This window comes from Chinchilla lanigera, unplaced genomic scaffold (assembly GCF_000276665.1).
Source record: "Chinchilla lanigera isolate Chin_1 unplaced genomic scaffold, ChiLan1.0 scaffold00019, whole genome shotgun sequence".
NCBI classification, from domain to species: domain Eukaryota; kingdom Metazoa; phylum Chordata; class Mammalia; order Rodentia; family Chinchillidae; genus Chinchilla; species Chinchilla lanigera.
This window is the reverse complement of record NW_004955420.1, coordinates 17,719,999-17,739,895: the sequence shown is the minus strand read 5'-3', so window position 1 is coordinate 17,739,895 and position 19,897 is coordinate 17,719,999. Positions and strand designations below refer to the sequence as shown.

The window sequence follows — 19,897 nt, the reverse complement described above, 5'->3', positions numbered from 1 at the left end:
TTCAATGTTTAGATCTTTGTTATAGTTTTATTTTAACTGAGTATATGGTGAGAGATGAGTCTAGTTTCATTCTTCTACAAACAGGTAACCAGTTTTCCTCCAATATATGTTTTTGGATCCTTTGTCAAAGACCAAGTAGTTAAATATGTCTGGGGAGGTTTCTGTATCCTCAGTTCTGATCCACTGGTCCAAGTGTCAGTTTTTATTCCAGTACCATGCTGTGTTCACTGTTATTGCTTTGTAGTATAATTTGAAGTCTGGTGTTGCTGTGTCACCTGTTTTGCTCTTATTTCCCAGAATTCTTTTTACTTATTTCCCAGAATTATCTGGTGTTTCTTCTGGTTCCATATACATTTTAGGATTGTTTTCTCTAGATCTGTAAAGTATGCTGTTGGTATTTTGATTGAGCATGTATTGAATCTATATACCAATTTTGGAAGTATGGCCACTTTGATAATATTTGTTCTGGTTAACCAGAGGAAGGGTCATCTTTCCATTTTCTGAAGTCCTCTTGCATCTCCTTATTCGGAGTACTGTAGTTTTCTTTGTAGATGTCTTTCACTTGTTCAGTTAGGTTAATTCCTCAATAATTTATTTTTTTTGGAGCAACTGTGAATGGTATTGTTTTCATAATTTCCTTCACAACCAGTTCATTTTTGGTATGCACAAATGCTAATGATTTTTGTGTTGATCTTGTATCCTGCTACTTTGTTGAAATTAGTTATCAATTGAAAGAGTCTTTCGGTGGAGTTCTTTGGGTCTTTCATGTAAGGTATCATGTCATCTGCAAATAGTAATAATTTGAGTTCTTCCTTTCTGTATATATCCTTTTTATTTCTTCCTCTTGCCTAATTGCTCTAGCTAATGTTTCAAGTACTATATTGAACAGCAGAAGTGATAGTGGACATCCTTGTCTTACTCCTGATTTTAGGAGAATGCCTTTAGTTTTCCCCATTCAGTAAGATGCTGGCTATTTGTCATAGCCTTTATCATATTCAGGTATGGTCCTTCTATGTCTGTTTTCTTCAGGGTTTTTACCATGAAGGGGTTTTGGATTTTGTCAACAGGCTTTTCTGCATCTATTGATATGATCATGTGGTTTTTACCCATTCTCTTGTTGATGTGATGTATTATATTTATAATCTTATGTATGTTCAGCAATTCTTGAATCTCTAGGATGAAACTTACTTGATCATTATGTTGGTTTGAGGCTTATTTTGAAAGGGGAACAATGTAATATAGGACACACATTTTACAAGATTATTCATAATAGTCACCCAAAGAATGATATACAAAAGAGTACAGGAAATCTGTCTACACACTAAGACCAAGAAAACTAGCTGAGGGCCTGGATCCCATGGAAATGTCCTGCATGAGTTCAGCTAAAGACCTAGAGCTCATAACAATGCCTCCCATGAATCCAATGGGAGGCCCAGAGCCCATAACAGTATCTCATGCAGGTATGTTTCACAGATCTGTGCTGGGAAGGCCTGTGGAGCAGGACATTCTTTAGTTCATCTTTCAATGTATTACCTATTTGGGACTTCAGGCCTGACAAAGCCATATGCTTGACTGATTCTGGAGGAAGTCTAACAAAAGCATTAGTGTAAAAGGAAATGATAATAGGACCTGTGTCCCTGTGGAAAGCCAGGGGACAACACTATATGCTTTGCTGAGATATGCCCAAAGGAATGATAACATGGCTAACTAAGTCATCTCATTCTTGTGATAATTAAGTTGTACTGTCTTTACTAATCCTGTTAATTATTCCTCCCTTTTGCCCTGTTGCTCCTTTTTGTTTGTATCCCAATAAAAGGCTAAGGAGGATGGTAATCCAGTCTTCAGTCCAAGAGGCTGCAGCCCCCTGACCCTACAACTGTCTCTCTCTCTTGTTTTTCTTTTCAGCCAGGGGCGCCTCATTCTCAGAACCTGTCACCCCAGACAGAAAGGGGCTATACACCCACAAAAGCCCAAAGATCAGTGGTGGAATCCAGGCAGTCTGTGTGAGCGGGGTGAAGGATCTGTGCTAGCAGGTTGAGGGATCTACACTGGAGCCAGGAAGCGATGCTCAAAGTAAGAACCAAAGCTCCCCTGGAAGGTACCACAGCCAGTCTCAGCAACAGTGAGGTCCTCAGCTCTTCCAATGATGAAGACAGCTGAGTTCCCATCAGGAAAGACAATGCAGCAAGCTTCTTCAGGAGACTGAGCTGCGCACCTTCTTCCCCTCCAGAGCCAGGAAGCAATGCTCAGAATGAGGACCAGAGCTTCCCTAACGTGAACTGAAGCTATTCTCAGTGCCAACAAGGTCCCGAGCTCCTTGGAGGATGAAAATAGCCACGTTCATCAGGAAAGCCAGCATAACGAGCTTCTCCAAAACATTCAACAGCTCCTTACAGCTTCTACCAGCTTCCAACAGCCTCTCTTAGCTCCCAACAGCCTAACTTCTTCTTCTCCAGTTCTGTTTCTTATGCTGCTGGCAGCAATCCCCAGGTGGGTTTCCCACACCCAGCTTCACACTTAGTTCAACCGGGTGTTATAAATTGACTACCAATTGTCAATCTAGTACAATCACAGTGTATCAGCTTTGTGATAATATGCTGCATCTTATTTGCTAATATCTTGTTGAGTACTTTTTCATCTATGTTTATTATGGAGATTTGGCCTATAGTTCTCTTTCTCAATTAGGTCTTTATCTTTATTTGGGATCAGGGTAATACTGGCTTCCATGAATGAATTTGAGAACACTTCTTCACTTTCAATTTCTTTGAACATCTTGAAGAGTGTTTGTAATATAACATCCTTAAAGGTTTTATAGAATTCAGCCTTGGATTCATCAGGTACTGGGCTTGTTTTCTTTGGTAGATTCTTTATTACTGACCATGCTTGTGATTGGGTTGTTAAGTGTATTTATGTGTACTTGGGTTAGTTTGGGTAGTTTGTGTGTGTCTAGAAATCTGCCCATTAAAAAAAAAAAAAAAGAAATCTGCCCATTTCTTCAATATTTATTAATTTGTTCTAATATAATTTCTAATTTGTTGGAATATAATTTAGTTATAATTGTTCTAATATAATTTTTAATTTGTTGGAATATAATTTTGTTACTATCTTCTGGATTTTGATATTGTCTGTTGTGATTTCACTTTGTCATTTCTAATTGTATCCTCATGAGTCTTTTCTCTCTCTTGTTGAGTTTTGCTAAGGGCTTATTTTACTTATTCTTTGGAAGAAACAGGTCTTTGCTTCACTGACTTGTTTTATAGTATTTTTAATCTCAATTTCATTAATTTCCATTCTCATCTTCATAATTTCCCTCCTTAGTTTTGGTTTGGACCTGGTTTGTTGTTGTTTTTCAAGTATCTTAAGATTTCTCATAAGGTTGTTAATTTGGGATGGCTCTGTTAAATGTAGATATGGATTACAATGAATTTTCTCTTAGAACTGTTTTCAAAGTAGCCCAAAGTTTTTATTGAGTTATACAGCCCTCATCATTAACTTTCAAAACTTTTTTTTAATTTCTCCTTTGATTTCTTGAGAGACCCATTGATTGCTTAGGAATATGTTGTTAATTTACTAGGAGCCTTTTGCCTTTTCCAAATTTTCTTCTGTTGTTGGTTTCCATTTTGACTGCACAGTGGTTAAATATTATGCATGGGGTAATTTTAGTTCTTTTATATTTACCTAAGTAGGCTTTGTGGACTAGTATGTGATGTATTTTGGAAAAAAGTGCCATGTAATGCTGAAAAGAATATGCTCTGTTATAAAGGGGTGGAAAGTTCTGTACATATCTGTTAAAACATATGTACAAAGGTGTAGTTCAGCTCTGAAATTTCTTTATTGGCTTTCTGTTTAGTTTATCTATCTCTTTGGGAAAATGGGATGCTAAAGTCCTCTACTATGATTGTATTGATATTTATTTGATCTTTTAATAGAAAAAATAAAATAAAAGTTTGTAACAAAATACCAGGAAAATAAAAATAGTTAATATATTGCATATTGTTATCTTCAAAGTACTCAGAGTGCAAGATATGGGCATAAAAATTTCTCCAAATGATATTAGCACAAACCTTTCTTTTCAAAGAACTAAGTGAAAATAGCATTATAGCTAACTTATATGATTTTTCCTTTTCCTTCCTTCTTTTCCCCCTTCCCCTACCCTAATTCCTCTTTCCTTTTGAATAGTTTCTTCCTATTTCACAATATTTACAGTATATTGTGGGCCTTATTTACTCTTTTAGTTTCTCACACTAAGGAAATAATGTGATGTTTACACATGTGAGACTGATTTGTTTCACATATGAGTATAGTCTCAAGTTGTATCCATTTACCTATAAATATCTCGTTTATCTTTCTTTATGGCTGAGTAGTTGATATTTTAATTTCAGCAGTTTTTGTATGGTGAAAATAGCTACCCTAGTGTTTGGTGCATATATGTTTATCAGTGTTATCTCTTCTTGTTGTATTGTTCCTTTAACTAGTACTAGTGAAAGGCCCCGAGCTCCTTGGTGGATGAAAATAGCCAAGTTCTAATCTGTTTTAAAATGAAATTTACTGTATTGGATATTAGAATTGCTATCTCTGCTTGTTTTCATGGTCCTGGTGCATGAAATGTTGTTTTCTTTAATTTTAAATCTATGAATATCTTTAATTTTAAATATTCTTTAATTTTAAATCTATGAATATCTTTTTGGATTAAATGGGTTTCTTGAATGCCACAGATTGTTGGATTCTTTTGTTTGATCCAGTCTGTGAATCTGTGTCTTTTGATTGGAGAGTTGAGGTGATTAACACTGATAGGTATTACTGAGATGTGCTGGTTATTTACTATCATTGTTTTCTTTATCTGTTAGTTTGTTTGTTTTACCTTTTTGATTTTTTTCATTTTTTTTCTCCACTGACCCCACTAGTTTCCTTTGTGTTTTCAGGTGTGATCTACCATATATTTTTGTCAAGAATATTCTTGAGTATTTTCTCTAGAGCTCATATATCTTCTGACCTGGTCTTTTTTGTGAAAATACCTTATTTCTCCATCTATTTTGAAGGATAGCTTTGCTGGGTAAATTAATCTGGGTTGGAAATTATTTGCTCTTATAGCATGAGATACTTCACTCTGAGCTCTTCTCACCTTCAGGATTTATGTTGAGAAGTCTGCTGTAATTCTAATTGGTTTACCTCTATATGTGATTTTTTTTGTTTGTTTGTCTTGGGCTGTCTTTAAAATTCTTATTTTTTTATTTTTTGCTGGACATCTACCAATTTAATGACTATATGCCTTAGTGAATTCCTTTGGTTTTTCTCCAGTACTGGGAATTGAACCCGTGACCTTGCACTTGCCAGGCAGGTGCTGTGCCACTGAGCTAAATCCCCAGGCCGTGAATTCCTTATTTCATTGTAATTGTTTGGTATTCTATAAACATCACTTACTTGTACTTTAAAGACTTCTCTTCTATTTAGGAAACTTCCATCAATAGTTTCAGTAGGCATGTTAGTGGATCCATCTGTTCAGCTGTCAAGCTTTTCTCTAACTCTGATTCGCCTTAGATGAGTCTTTTCATTGTCGTCTAGTTGCTGCTGCACAGTCTTCTCTGGTGCTCTTATTTTCTTCTTGGCTTCTTTGAGCTTTTTATCCTAATCCACTATTTTTTCCTCAATATCAGATATTTTGTTTTCACATTGGTGATTTCTGGAATGTATGAATTCTGTACAGCTTTTTGTTTCAGGTATTTCTGTCTGACATCTTTCAGAGATGCCATATTCTTGTTGAATCTGTCATTCAAGTTTTGAACTATCTTGGTTAGCTCTTCAAGTTTTTATACCTACTTCCTTGAAATTTCCTGTGGGCATATTGAGTGTCATCGCTGTAAACTTTTGGCTCATTCCTTCCTTGGATTCTTTCCTCTATTTTCTTCATCCCTTCTAATAACTTTCCATAGATTTCTGCTGTCTGGTACTTGTTTTTATCTCCCTTTAGCTCCTCTTACTCTGCCTTGGGAGAGTTGGGGAGGGTCAGAGATCTTCTATTTCCTTGTTTCCCTACACTCCTACTTGTATTTATTTATTTATATGTATATATCTTTTATTTCAATTATATGAATCCTCTTTTTTTCTCCTCCCCTTTCTGAGGGGGTTATTACCAGCTGGGGACTAGAGAAGTGGGGAGAAAATGTGGTTATATTTTACTTTTTAGTAGAATGTTGGCAATCCTTGAGAAATTTTCAGTTTTGTATTTCCATCTTAGTATTTGCTACTTCGGTCATTTACTTTAAGTGATTCCATCCCTGTTCCTATGTTTTGCCATAAGAATGCTACACTTTGAAACAGTATCCACAGTTTCAATCTTACACCATTTCTATGTGATAGTCCTTGCAGTTACTCTTCATTCCCTTTGACTATTTTCTAGGTAAAAGAGAGAACCTAGATGTGTATTAAACCTGATCTAATGGGAGCAAAATTCTACAAAGCAAAAACCTAAAATACACATGAAACAATAGAAGAAGATACTAAATAACTCAAAAAACTTACAAAATCTTAAATCAATAAAATGTCCAGCAGTAGCACTGATTAGCTATTCCAATGAGCCATTGCATATGTGATTCCCAAGTCACTTCTTTGCCAGACAATCTGAGTGACCACGCTCCAATTACTCTTATGGTCACTTCGTTGCAAACTGGAATTACTTTAGACTCTGGGCCTATTTCTGCCAGGTTGCAAGGATTCTTGCTGAATCTGACTGAGCTCCAATTCTTGGGTTAGGAACCCGGGGAGTGCAGTGGTGGGTCAGCAGATGAGTTCACTGATATTTAATTGTCCTCTGAGTCTGCGTTATTCCTGTGGAATCAATTCAACTGCAGCAGTAACAGGCTAATCCGTTGCTGTGGAATCTATCAGGGTTACTTGAGAAATTTATATAGCATAAAGCTGTGTTTTGGGTCTCCTTTTAGTCTAGAGAAGATATCTACAGTTATAGAGTAAGCATTATAACAACCAAAGCCCTGACCCACAGTTAATGTACAACAAATGCATTAGCTTTGTCTCCCCTACTGGTAAAAAAACAACATTCAACAGTATTTTTATAGAATCTACCACCCAGGGGCACAGAGGTCTGGGTAGAGATGAAGTGGAGAGGAGAAGAGAAATGGAACTACAAAGAAAAAAACTTTTTTTTCTCCTTTCTAAGTCCTCTGCTCTGTGGTATGGGAAGGAGGAAGCAGGAGAGGGATGAATGGTCCTATTAATGTTAAGGATATATTGTAGTATAATTAGAATGGGATACCAGGGAAGACTATGTATCGGACTGGTAGTGAGAAAAGGGAATGGGGGGAGGTTCTATGCTTGATGTAAACTGTAAAGAAGAAGTGTAAGGGAGTCCATTGAAAGGGCAGAGAGTGGAGAAAAGTTAAATTAAAAATGAAAAAATCAAGGTTAGGAGGTCAGGCAAGGACCTATGAGTAAAAGTAGGAGGGTTATATATGCGCAGGAGGAGAGTTCCCCTACCCTCTAAACCTGCATTGAGGCAGGAGAGGTAAGTAAGCATATGCAAAGCACAAATGGAAAAGAGAGAGAGAGAAAGAGAGAGAAAGATAGCTGGGATAACTGTACTGCTGATGTGTAATGGTTTATTGAAAGGGGGGACAGTTATTGCTTAATTTTTTTGATCAAATTTGCATGCTTATATGTGGTAATCTGAACAACTAATTTGAAGGCAACAATATGCAATATAACAACCACTAGTGAAGTTCTATCATCTTGTGTAGTGAAACTTTGTAATGTTTCTAATGTTTTTATTTTTTATTCTCTTTAATGGTTTATTCAATCTTTCATTCTTACAACTGGTAATCTGAGCAACTTCACTGAAGATAACAGTATGAAATATAACAACCACTGTTAATTCCTATCATTTTGTCTGAACCTGTATCATTTTTATTGCTTTTGCTTTGCTTTGTTTTTGTCTGTGTTGTTGGTGTTTTGGTATTGTTCTTTTTTTTAATTATTATTCTCTTTAAAATAAAAAAGCAGGGCTGGGGATTTAGCTCAGCCACACAGCACCTGCATGGCAAGTGTGAGGTCTTGAGTTTGATTCCTGGTTCGGGGAAAAAAAAAATAAAATAAAATAAAATAAAAAATTAAAAAAGCACAAATAGACACTTGTAAAAGAGAACAGTGAGACTTGTGTTAATGGGATAAAGGTGTGGAGAGTAAAAGTATGGGCAGTAACGAAGGAGGAATGTAGCAAAGAGTAAAACCCCAAGAAAGAAATAAGAAATTTAAAAAACTTAAAGTTTTAAAAATTTAAAGTTTATAAAGTACAATAAGGATTTAAAAAATGAGGGAATAATACAGGCAATAAAGAATGTTAAAAAGAAGTTTTCAATTGCTTTTGACTCATGGCTCCTTTCCTCAGGTGTGCTTTTGTCTGCACAGGAAGATCCAGGGCAGTCCACAGCCAGAGCTGAGCTGGGTACAGAGGTCTGCTATCCGGAAGCCGTGTGGCACTGTGAGCTTTTTAGGCAGGGAGAAAACTGGCTTTTGATGGCCCCTGGAGCCTAGGCAATCTGGCCTCTCCCTTTCAGCGGAATCCCCCCAGTCTGCTGTCTAACTACTGGCAGTCTACAGGGACAGGACGGCCCTACCCTCCTTCCGCTCTGCGAATTTGGAGATGAAGCCACCACGGAGTGTTCTGAGGCTGAAGCTCCTCTCTCCTAAATAAAATGAGGACCCCCGCCACTTCTGCTCTGTGTGACTCTATCCTGGGGCGCCTTTGTTCGGGCACTCACAGACCTGTGACTGTGGGGGGTCACTCGGGATACTCTGGGCGCGTGATCTCACTGCTGCCTCTGACTGCATAAGATTCTCCTAGTCCCTGTCTTTGTGTCTCTATGAGCAGAAAAGTGATTGTCACTGCCTTCTAGCCTGTGGCTACCCCGCCCCTACACAGCAGGGTATCCAGTCCCTGGCTGTGAGCTAGTTGTGTAGCACGGAATCCTATTTTCTTATCCTCTGACAGTTCCCTCCTGGTCCCTGTGAGCTCTCCACTCACTTCGGTTCCCCTCCAAGCTGCTGTTTCCCGGACTCTAGGCACTTAGCCCTGGAGGAGCAGAGTTGCTGGCACTGACCGCTCCACTATTTTTTTAGTCCTCCTAGTGTTCTAACTTTAAGAAAGTATGGTGCCTGGAAAGTCCAACCTCTGAGGCGATTTTAGCAATCAGGTTTTGTAATCAATTAGCTGTGATGTCATGCAACAGGGTGTTAATTAAGTGCTAAGGGAAGAAGAGTGCAAGGGTGCTTCCTGGCAAACACGTGAGACTTCCAAAGACCAGAAAGGTGTCGTTGGCTTACAGGAATTGCACATAGGTAGGAATGCAAGAAAACAGGGCACACTGTTAGGAACTCGCCAAAGATAAATATCAAGAAACAGGGAAAGATCAGACTGGGAAAGACCGTGCACACCATGCGAAATACTCTGTTTTATCCTGATAGAGATGGGAAACTCTAAAAGGGGAGTGGAGGGAAATGTGGAAAAGGATGCACCAAGGAAATGCTGCTACCGGTAACATCACTGATACTAGGAAAGCTGCTTTTTCCCACTGCCCTTTAGGTTCTTTTGTTGGAACATTTCATTAAATTGGAGGCAAATCCCATGGTTCATACCTTTCTATCATAAGAGTTCTTAGTCTGAAGCTCCATTTTGAGTTTAATCACTTTTAGTGAGCTTTAATCCTGTAAATCAGTTCTGTTTAGTGAAGTTAGTTGGTCTCTGGTTAAAAAAGAAGAAAAACAAAACTAATATTTTGAGCTCTTTAGTTTACTTACATATGTAAGCTAATAGTTTCTAGTTATATGGAAGCCCTGCTATTTCTAGGTGTTCTAATTATCTACACACACACACACACACACACACACACACACATACATGGATTCTCTCAGTGTATGTTTATGAGCAAGATGTATTTTCAATGGTTTTGGTGTTAAAAGGACATTTACATTTCTATATGTTTAAACATCCATTAAATATATATCTATAATAGTGACTACTTCCTGACCTTATGAATCTTATACTCTGTACCAAGAGTTAAAGTCTCTTATGCTTCATATTTAGTAATTGGTCTCATTAACAGCTATTTCAGCTGGATAAAATATTTTCTTAGATCCTCAGTTTTATCATCTGTAAAATGAAAAAAATTATATGTCCAAGGTCCCTTTCAGTTTTAACCCTCGGTTTCCAATGATCTACTAGGACAAGACATGAGAATAATGTAAGAAGTTAGAAGTTAATAGTGCATAGTGGTAATAGAACCGTGTTCTCTGGAGTTACACCTGGGTTTGGAAACTTACTGCAATGTTTTCTGATTGTAAATTTAGGATAAATTAAATTACTACCCTATATGTTTAAACATCCATTAAATATATATCTATAATAGTGACTACTTCCTATGTATTATTATTACAAGTAAAGAGCTAATATTAATTCAGAGGAAAGATTATGTACAAATGGGGGCTCACAGTACATACAAAAGGAAATAGAATTTGAGAAGCTCCTTAATGAGGAATGAAATCTCAGCAGATAGGGCAAAGAAGCAAGACAGAAAACAGGCAAGAACGGGAGAAGTTCTTTCTAAAGGAAGGTAGGACTCACACAACATTTTCAGATGTGTGTAAAGCATTATACAAGAAATAATAGGGCCTTCCCCTTTTCATGGGCAATGCTTTTCTGAAGGCAGATTGGTTCACTGACAGATTTAAAGGAATATAGTGACTCACTTTATAGTTTCATCAGAAAGTTTTGTAGAATCGAGATTGTAACCCACGTATCATAAGCATGGGGGCCGAATGCCATCCTCTTACTGCTGTATGAAAATAATACATCTGAATCGTGATTTATGACCATAATGAGTCAGGGTTTCGAACAGCTAGTAGGTGGGGTGGAAGTCTCTCCTGGAACAGGCAGTAGTTTGTTCTCCTCGGGAGGATTTACATTTCCCTGACTCAGTCATACTCACCATCATAGTTTTCATTGGACACTTTCCTATCTCTTGTCTCTTTTATTTTATTTTAACTCATGACCTTGCACTTGCTCGGCAGGCACTGTGTCACTGAGCTATATCCCCAGCTCTTTTGCTTTTTCTAACTCTCACTTTGCTTCTAGTTGTGTCAAGTTGGATATATCACTTAACATTTGGTTCTTCATTTTTCTCATTTATAAAATGGCATTTTCTAATTATTTTCTAATCATTTCATTCATTAGTACAAAATGAAATAATATAAATGAAAATATTTGTATACTTATTAAATGTGACTAAAGGGAGGAATATTCTTTCCATTAATGACTAAAACCTGAGATTCAGACTTGTTACTAATTAAATAGATTTGTTGCTAATTCAAAGCATAGGTAAAAAAAACTTATTTGAATTTTGTTTTGTTTTGACTCTCAATTATAAAGATTGACTAGAGATTTTCAAATTTCCACCTCCCACATGACATAAAATACAAGTTAAGTAAATTTGAAGTAGTCATTCTATTGAAACCATGCACCTGGAATTCCAGTCCAGTACATTCCACTGAAATGTCCTGACTCTTGCATATAAAAATATCCTAATTTACTAAATTACTCCATTACGGGGTCAGCTCAGAAGGATCTCATCAAAATGCTCACAGTAAATTTATAACCTTATTTCATAGTGATAGCATCCTGTATTGAGAGACTAAATATTATTGGGTACATTTTCTCCATGATAAAATCTTGTTTACTGATTAATTTCTAGTGCTGAGTACAATGCCTGGCACATGGAATCTGTTTATTCATGAATATGAGAATATACTCACCATATATCTGGGAACCCAGCACAGAATAAAGACAGTTATACAATCTCTTTTTCCATGGTGCTCAAATTCCTAAACAAACAATCTCAGCGCACATACTTCCATAATAATGCCATCACTGTCCTCAGGCTTTTACAAGCACAGCAAAATAAAAGATCTGTGGCTTAAGTTTAGAAGATGCTTGTCACAAACTCCTTCTTCAATAAGGTGATACGCATTCACACTTCTTTCCCTTGGTACAATACTTTCCTTTAAGGAACTGTCTTTTCCTTCTTTTGGGTTCAACAAATTGTGATCATTTCACACCCAAATCAATCATCATCTCTTTCATGAAGATTTAGGTAATGATTTCCCAGAAGTATTAATCATTTATGTTCCTATACCATTTTGCAGGAACATATATTTCAACACAGTGTACAGATAGATAAATATATCTATCTAAATCTGTTTGCCCCTTGAACTGGAAACTTTTTGGAAGTCTTTTTTAATCTATAGATATGAAGTGCCTAACCTTGTGCTTATCGTATACTTTCTACTTGTAAAATGTTTTTCTCTTTATTTCTTTAGTTTTTAAATTATAAGTAAATATCATCTAGAATCACTGAAGGGACACAGAGAAACCTTGAGGTGGTAACACAGTGAACTGTGTGGTTATTGATTATAATTTGAACAGAGAAGAGAATAAGTAGAAGCTATCCAATGACTTCATGAGGTTAGAATAAGTAGAAGCTATCCATTAGACTCCATGAAGTTAATATCCATTCATATCCTTTCATAGGGGGCGGATAAGAGGATGTGAAATTTGAATGGGATCATTCCTAATGACAATGAAACATGTGCAAAGATGTAAGCTGTGAATAGACAGGGTATCTGTGGTTTAAAAATGTTCATCTAGGTTGAGTACAGTATAGAATATAGAGAGAAAGTGGCAATCCAACATCCATTCATGAGGGGTTGTCAGGAAGGAGAAAGAGTGAATATTCTAGGCAGAGAAAGAGTATAAATATATGGACAGAGAGAGAAATAACTAGGGGTGAAGGAAGAAAAGTTTATAATGGCAAGAATAAGATCTCCTAGTTGAGAAGGATAAGACAATGCAAGAGGGCTTACATAAGAGGATTCGTCAACATGTACAGTGAATGCTCAAAATTTTAAAAAAAATTACAATAAAGGAAACATTGTAATTCATCCCACTCAGTGTACTCCCCTTCCATTCCAACACACTTGTTCCATTGTCCTTGTCACTTTCTGAAGCAGTTCTGGAAGTTCTTCTTGAGAGTCTTTACAAGGTATGATCAAAAATTTGGTGAATACTGCTCATGGGCGCCATCTAATGGAAAGGCAGGATCTAGAAAGATTATGGTTCATCCTCATTCACTTTATTCACCAGATCTGGAACCATGCAACTTCTGGCTCTTCCCCAAAGTCAAAACTACCATGAAAAGTAAATGTTTTTAATTGATTCAGAAAAACAAGGCAGCGGGACAGTACAAGTAAAGACACTCACAAAAAAGAACCCAATGAGCTGCTTCAAAAATTAGCAAGAGTATAGGTTAAGTGTGTTCCAAGCAAGGGGGAGTATTTTAAGAGGTATTAATGACAAGGTGTCTTTTATTGCAATACATTTTTAAAATTTAAGTGTTCATCTTATTGTTTCACATCCTGTATAGCCGTCTTGTGACATGCGTATTATTCAAGGTCTTCCAGAGAAACAGAACTAATAGAGAAAGAGAGATTCACTATAAGGAATTCGTTTACCCGATTAGGATGTGTGTTATTCCCAAAATTTACAAGGTAAGTTAGTAAGCAGGACAGCCAATGATTTTTAACTAGTACAAATCCAAACACCTGTGCTCCAGGAGAACCAGTAATGTTGCTGTTGGGTGAGTCCAACAGGGTAGAGTCCCAGGAAGAGATAATGTTTCAATTCAATTCCAAAGGTAAAGAAAAAAAAATGTCTCAGATCAAAAGCAGCCAAAAAAAAGGAGTTCTATCTTATTTTGGGGTATGTCAGCCATCTTATTTTATTTGTTTTGTTTTGTTTTGTTTTTCTTCCAGTATATTTTATTTTATTTTATTTTGGCATTCAGTTGATCAGATAAAGGCCATCCACATTAAAGAGGACAGTCTGCTTCACTTAGTCTAATTCAAATATTAACTTCATACAAAGACAGTCTCACAGAAACATTCAGAGAAATGTTTGATCAAATATCTGGCACATCATAGCCAGTCAAGTTGACATGTACTACTAATCATCAAAAGATTTATAGAAGAAATATTAAAACATATTAAATTTCTATAGCACTAGTAAAAGATTTTTCTGGGAAGAAAAGATACCATGGCAGGTCTGCATGGGGAGGATAAGAGGATTTGAAATTTGAATGGGATCATCCCTAACGACAGTGAAGCATGAGTGAAGATGTAAATTGCAAACAGACAGGGCATCTGTGGTTTAAAAATGTTCACCTAGGTTGAATACAGCACAGGATGTAGAGAGGAAGTGGCAGGATGTCACCCCACCCCAAATCTCCTCCCTCATCAGCAATTTTCTAGCTCAAGGCTGACCATGAAAATACTGTGATCTAGATAAGGGATGGGAAATTACAAAAATTTTTAGAACTCTAGACTGCAGATTTATTTCTAGATTAATAGAACACTTGGTCATGTGACAGGGAATAAGATCAGTCACTGCCTGGAGTTACTTCCCAGTTAGTGATCAAAGGGAAATAATTTTTGCAAATTAACTGACAGAAGGTAAGGTCCCAAGGACATGGCAGAGTAGCAGAGAGGGAGGTTCTTGGAGGGGTCAGGAGGGTGTGCAAGCTGTGTCCCAGGGAACGCTAGAGTGAAGAGCTAGAACATCCAAAATCAATTTTCAAGTCAAACGGTTATCCCTGTCATTGAAAGGACAAATTCCAAAGGCTCCTCATCCTGAAAGCCATTGTAAAACATGACAGTGGTGTCGGATGATGCAGGGCAAAAAGCACAGAAAAAAAGTAAAGGAAAAGACCCAAAGATAATTTCCTAAAATAAAGATGCTATTAAACTTGCAGTACAGTTACATTTTGACAAACCTATGTACAGAGTCCACCAAAAAATGTTTACACACGTCAGGAAAAGAAAAATGGTAGGATATTTTTCAACAGATAGTGTCACCCTCGTATAGGGGATCTTAAAAGATGCAGAAAATCCACCATATTGCTGGCCCTTAGAGAAGAAATTGAAAATGCAGGTGCAGCAACCTCAATGAACCAAGGTTACCCAAACAGCAGTTCACAAGTTTTTCTTTATGTGAGGTGTGTATTTTCTTTGCCGACCAATTTTTGGAAAACTCTGTATTGTATACTGAAAATATTATATGTTAAAAACTTATTTAATACATCCAACCTAAGGAACACCATCATTTAGCAAAAAAGTATACACAGTAAATTATAAGTATCGGCAGTTTACCTTTGTGTTCACTTGGTTGAATAAGAACTCAGCTCTGTGCTGCTTCTTCCCAGGGTCATGAGAGTGTATCTCACTGACCAAAATTCAAAATCTGAAATAACAGTCTACTAAATAAAACTACTTTCACACTTTTGTTTTTTTTTTTTTTTTTTTTTTTTTTTTTTTTTCTCCGGTACCAGGAACCGAACTCATTACCTTGCGCTTGCCAGGCAAGCGCTTTTTGCCGCTGAGCTAAATCCCCAGCCCCAACTTTCACACTTTTGTAGAGTGAAAAGTGATATGTCAAACTGATATAGGGAGTATGAGAGAGGGAAATGATATAGGACCTCTAAATAATCCAAATAATATAAGGAAAACCTAACTCCTAACCTGCTAGATGTCTGATCCGCTGAGTTCCTGTTCTCTAAAATTGAAGAATGAATTCTAGAAACGGCAGAGGTTAAGACTAGGAAGTATTTATTGAAAGAAAAATAGCTTCCATGTAAGAGAGACAGAAAGGGTCCCAAGTGGGTGGCCAAGGACCCTGCTTCTCAAGGGAGATTTATAAAGCAAAGCCAGGAGATGAGGTGGGTCTAAGGTGGGACAAAACTATAATCAACCAATAAGATTACAAGCATAATCAGTTAGGTAACATTGATCCAATGGGAATCACAAAACTATGGTCAACCAATAAGATTGCAAGCATAATTGCTTAGATAATATTGATTAAATGGTGATCAAATGAGGAAGCAAGTCACGTAGCAAGTGTACATGGACAAACATTTTTCTGGAAAGGAGGGGCCTGAGAGGTTTTGTTCCCCCACTCAAGGTGATTGATGCCTATTTAGAATATTAATCATGGAAGTTCGCCCTTAGGAGAAGTATGAAGTTGTAGTCATTTCTTTGTCCTGAGGCCTGATCTTCCATGAATGTGCCTCCAGCCACAGTTGTCTTCTGCACTGACTCCTTTCCAGGGCCTAGTCCTGTCTGACTGCCTGTAATAGTTTTAAACAATTAAGTTGTCTATAGCAAAACCATTGTAATTTAAGGAGTGTAATGAAGTATAACAGAGTGTAAATTATTTTAATTTTTACTAGTTTTCCACATCTCTTTGGTGTGAGGTCACTTGGTTTAAAGACTAAACTTTAGGAAAAATAGGAGTTACGTTTGTGGGTAGCACTAAACAAGCATGCCTCCTGGTCTGCTGCTCTTTGATTACTATTTCTCTTGTCTAAAACCTGCAGTAGCTCCCAATGAATACTTCAAGTTAATTCCACTTGGAACTAAAGGAAGTGAACTTCCTCAAGGTCACCATAACCTGCTATTCTAGTTTCATTATCTTCTCCTATCTTAAACATATACTAATGTTGGACATTTCAGATCCCTCACTGCTTTATAATCTTATTTTTTTTCCTCCAGCCATTAGGCTCTTGATAAAATTTTTTGTATCCTTGGTATCAGTTACCAGCACTGTATAAATGAAATGTAATCCAGTGATCTTCGGGAGAAACTATCTTTGTGTACTTGTCATTCCCGGGTGTTTGAGTGGGAATGCACCAGCTAAGAGTGCATCAGTTAAGCCTACTGCACTGGAAATGGGGACAGGAGAGCTGAGATAAGACACAATCCAGCAGTCAGTAAGAGTGAGTCCTGACCAATTTAGTGTTTCTTTGTCTGGCAGAATTGAGGTACCCTGAGCACTCACCATTCAAATAGTCTTTTTAAAAAAAAAAATTTAAAAATAAAAGAAGGAAAATATTAACAAAGACAACCATTTACAAAATAGCAAAAGAAAAATACAAACAATACAGAGTTACAAACAAAGTGGTAGGAAATTAACATTGCTTGTTGTATTACATATTGATATCTTCAAAGTGGTTTCTCAGGAAAACAAATACAGACATGCTTTGTTGGTGCTCAGAAAATAATCCTTCCAAGTGAAGACCTCGGCAGCAGCTGTGCTTCTGTCTTTCAACTTTCACTGTTCCCAAAGGCTAGAATTCCTCTTCTCCAAGGCAGGTCATGGAATCCAGAATCCTTCTTGCCTAAAACCAAAGATAAAGCCTAAATATATCACTCTCACTTTTTCTTGCCTTTCTTTGTCATACTTGGTCATAAATTCTCTGACATGCTTTGTTTGATAAAAACACTCCCATTCCAGAGTCCTTTATGCAAAAAGAATGTCCTTTATGCAAAAAGAATGCTCCGCAGAGGTCAAGGAGAACCTGAACAGGCAGACCTTCCTGTGTTCCATCTCCCCATTTCATAGAATTAGTAGTAGATCATACACTTTAAGAGAAGCTCTTATTTTGTTTATTTAGCTCTTATTTTGTATATTTTGTTGAGCTGTACAGGTGAAAGGGTTTCATTTTGACAGACTTGTGCTGTATATAAAATACTTCAATCAATTTACCCCTCGTCACTTCCTTTGCTCCTGGCATCCCCTAATTTCACATTAGGGGAGGGAGTCCAGTCAATATATTTTGGTTATATCCAGTCTCCATGATTCACCTTTGAACCCTCTCCTACTTCCCCTTCTACATTTCCTTTTATCTTACAATAGTCTCTCTTCAACTTTTTTTGTCATCTCTTTTTGATTATACATATTAAGGAGAACATGATACCATATTTGACTGAGTCTGGATTCTTCCATTCAATGTGATGTTCTCCACACCCCTTCATTTTTCTGCAAATGATAAAATTTTGTTCTTTTTTGTGGCTGAAAAATATTCCACTGTGTATATGTGTCATATTTTATTCATCCATTCATCTGTTGATTTGTCCAAACATGTTTCTATACTGATGTTCATGCTTCATTGACCTAAGAATAAAACTGAATGGTTCTCCCTAGGTCTTTGGGTGCTGCATCTAAGGCCTCTCATATAATATAAAACTATGCTCAAGTAAATTTGCTATGTTTTTTCTTTTGTTGATCTTGCTATTGCCAGTTTACTTTACCAGACTCAAATAAATTAAAATGTCAGAGGAAAATTTTGATTTTTTTCTATATCTTCATGATTTAAAAGAAAAGTGGACACCAACTCCATAACTGAATGCTTAAAACCTAGGAGAGAAACAAGAAGAAAGAAATGAAAATTAGTGTGAAATAGTTAATAATTGTCAACTGAATGTGTTCGAGTCAAATGAAAACATTCAACTTAAAATAGAAAATAATTCCTATGGATGCATTTTAGCTTCAACGTAACAACGAAAGTAAGGACATATTTAGAAAGGTTTGGGGCATTTGAGAGAAAAGTTTCGTGACAAGATGGCTTCATGTGTTACTTTTCAACTGAAAGAGAATGAAAAGTTGACATTTAACACCAGGCTAATTCTACCCTGGTTCACTCAAAGCAAGCTTGATGACATCACTATGCAGCACCAAGACAAAGGTCTTGTTTTTCTTATAAATAAAATAATTCACGGAATGAGAAACAATATTCAGCCTTGTTGCTGAATTTGAGATGTGATTTTTGATGAATGACTCATCATTAAAGTTTAGCTTAAGTAAAACTCAAATTCTGTGTAAGAGATAAACTAAGATCATAAATATTAGCATGTCCCATTATCTCCCAAACATTCCCAAAATTACTGAGGTCAGTTACTCCCCTTATGGGCTGATATATGATCTGTCTAGGTAACATCTCCACCAATGGTGATTCAACCTCTACTTTTCTTTCAGTGTCAGGAAATCCATCAAACTTTCAGAACGTCTAATTTTTGAAAAGTTTTTCCTTAATTATATAAAAATCTGCTTCTTGCTTATACAATATTGTCTAGTTATAGTCTTTAAAGCTTTCTAGAAAGACCATTCCTTTGGACCATCTTCCTATAATTCAAAATAATAATAATAATAATAATAATAATAATAATAATAATAAACATTGTAACATTTTTTCAGTCTCTTTTCAAAAATCCAAAATACTCTTTTTTATCCAAACTTCCTTTGGTCATGCCTCATGGAAGATGGTTGTCAATCTACTTACAAATCTCATGAACTGGAACCCTCTTCTCTAGATGGACTACAGTTTATTTCATATGGCATGTTATGGTTTGTGTTCAGAAGTCCACTCAAAGCCTCATGCAGCCAAAAGTGGGACTTTGTCAGAAGTGTCTAGGTCTAGAGTGTGGCAAGCTGGAATTGATTCATGGTGCAATGCTATGATCAAGGGCACTAGGATGAAAGGTATGAGTATTAGCCACCCTAAGTAGCCTGGATAAAATATAGAGCTAGAAAGAGCTGTGGCTGTCCCTTGTTACTTTGCTACCTTCTGCCTGCCATGAACTGTTCCTTCTCTGTGATGCTTATCTGCTATGTCACCCCTCCTAGAGTCACCCAATTATGGACTGAAACCTCTAAACAAAGTATGAGCTAAATATACCTTTCCCCTTTAACTTTGTGTTTCCAGTATTCTGTCTCAGCAACAAGATAAAAGTAATGAAGAGAGAATTTGGTACCAGGAGTGGGGATGTTGTGAGATTATTTGACCATGAACACTATAGTTTCAGCCTAGTACTATATAAGCCCATGTTTTTTAATTGAAACTATTTTCACTCCAGTTTTCAGTAGGGTCAATAGATGATAAATGCTACATTCTAAAATGAAATCAGAGACCTATAGTCAGGAGTTGCAAAAACAGCAGAGGCTGTCAGA

General features: G+C 36.7%; 1 long non-coding RNA gene across 1 annotated transcript in view; it reads left to right on the top strand.

Moving 5' to 3' along the window:
• Positions 1-8,713, top strand: part of LOC106148340 — a 39,582-nt gene extending 30,869 nt beyond the window's left edge. The window contains exon 4 of the long non-coding RNA XR_001233687.1: positions 8,399-8,713. This is a non-coding gene — a long non-coding RNA (uncharacterized LOC106148340). The remainder of the gene's footprint in view (positions 1-8,398) is intronic.
• The last annotated feature ends 11,184 nt before the right edge of the window (positions 8,714-19,897 follow it).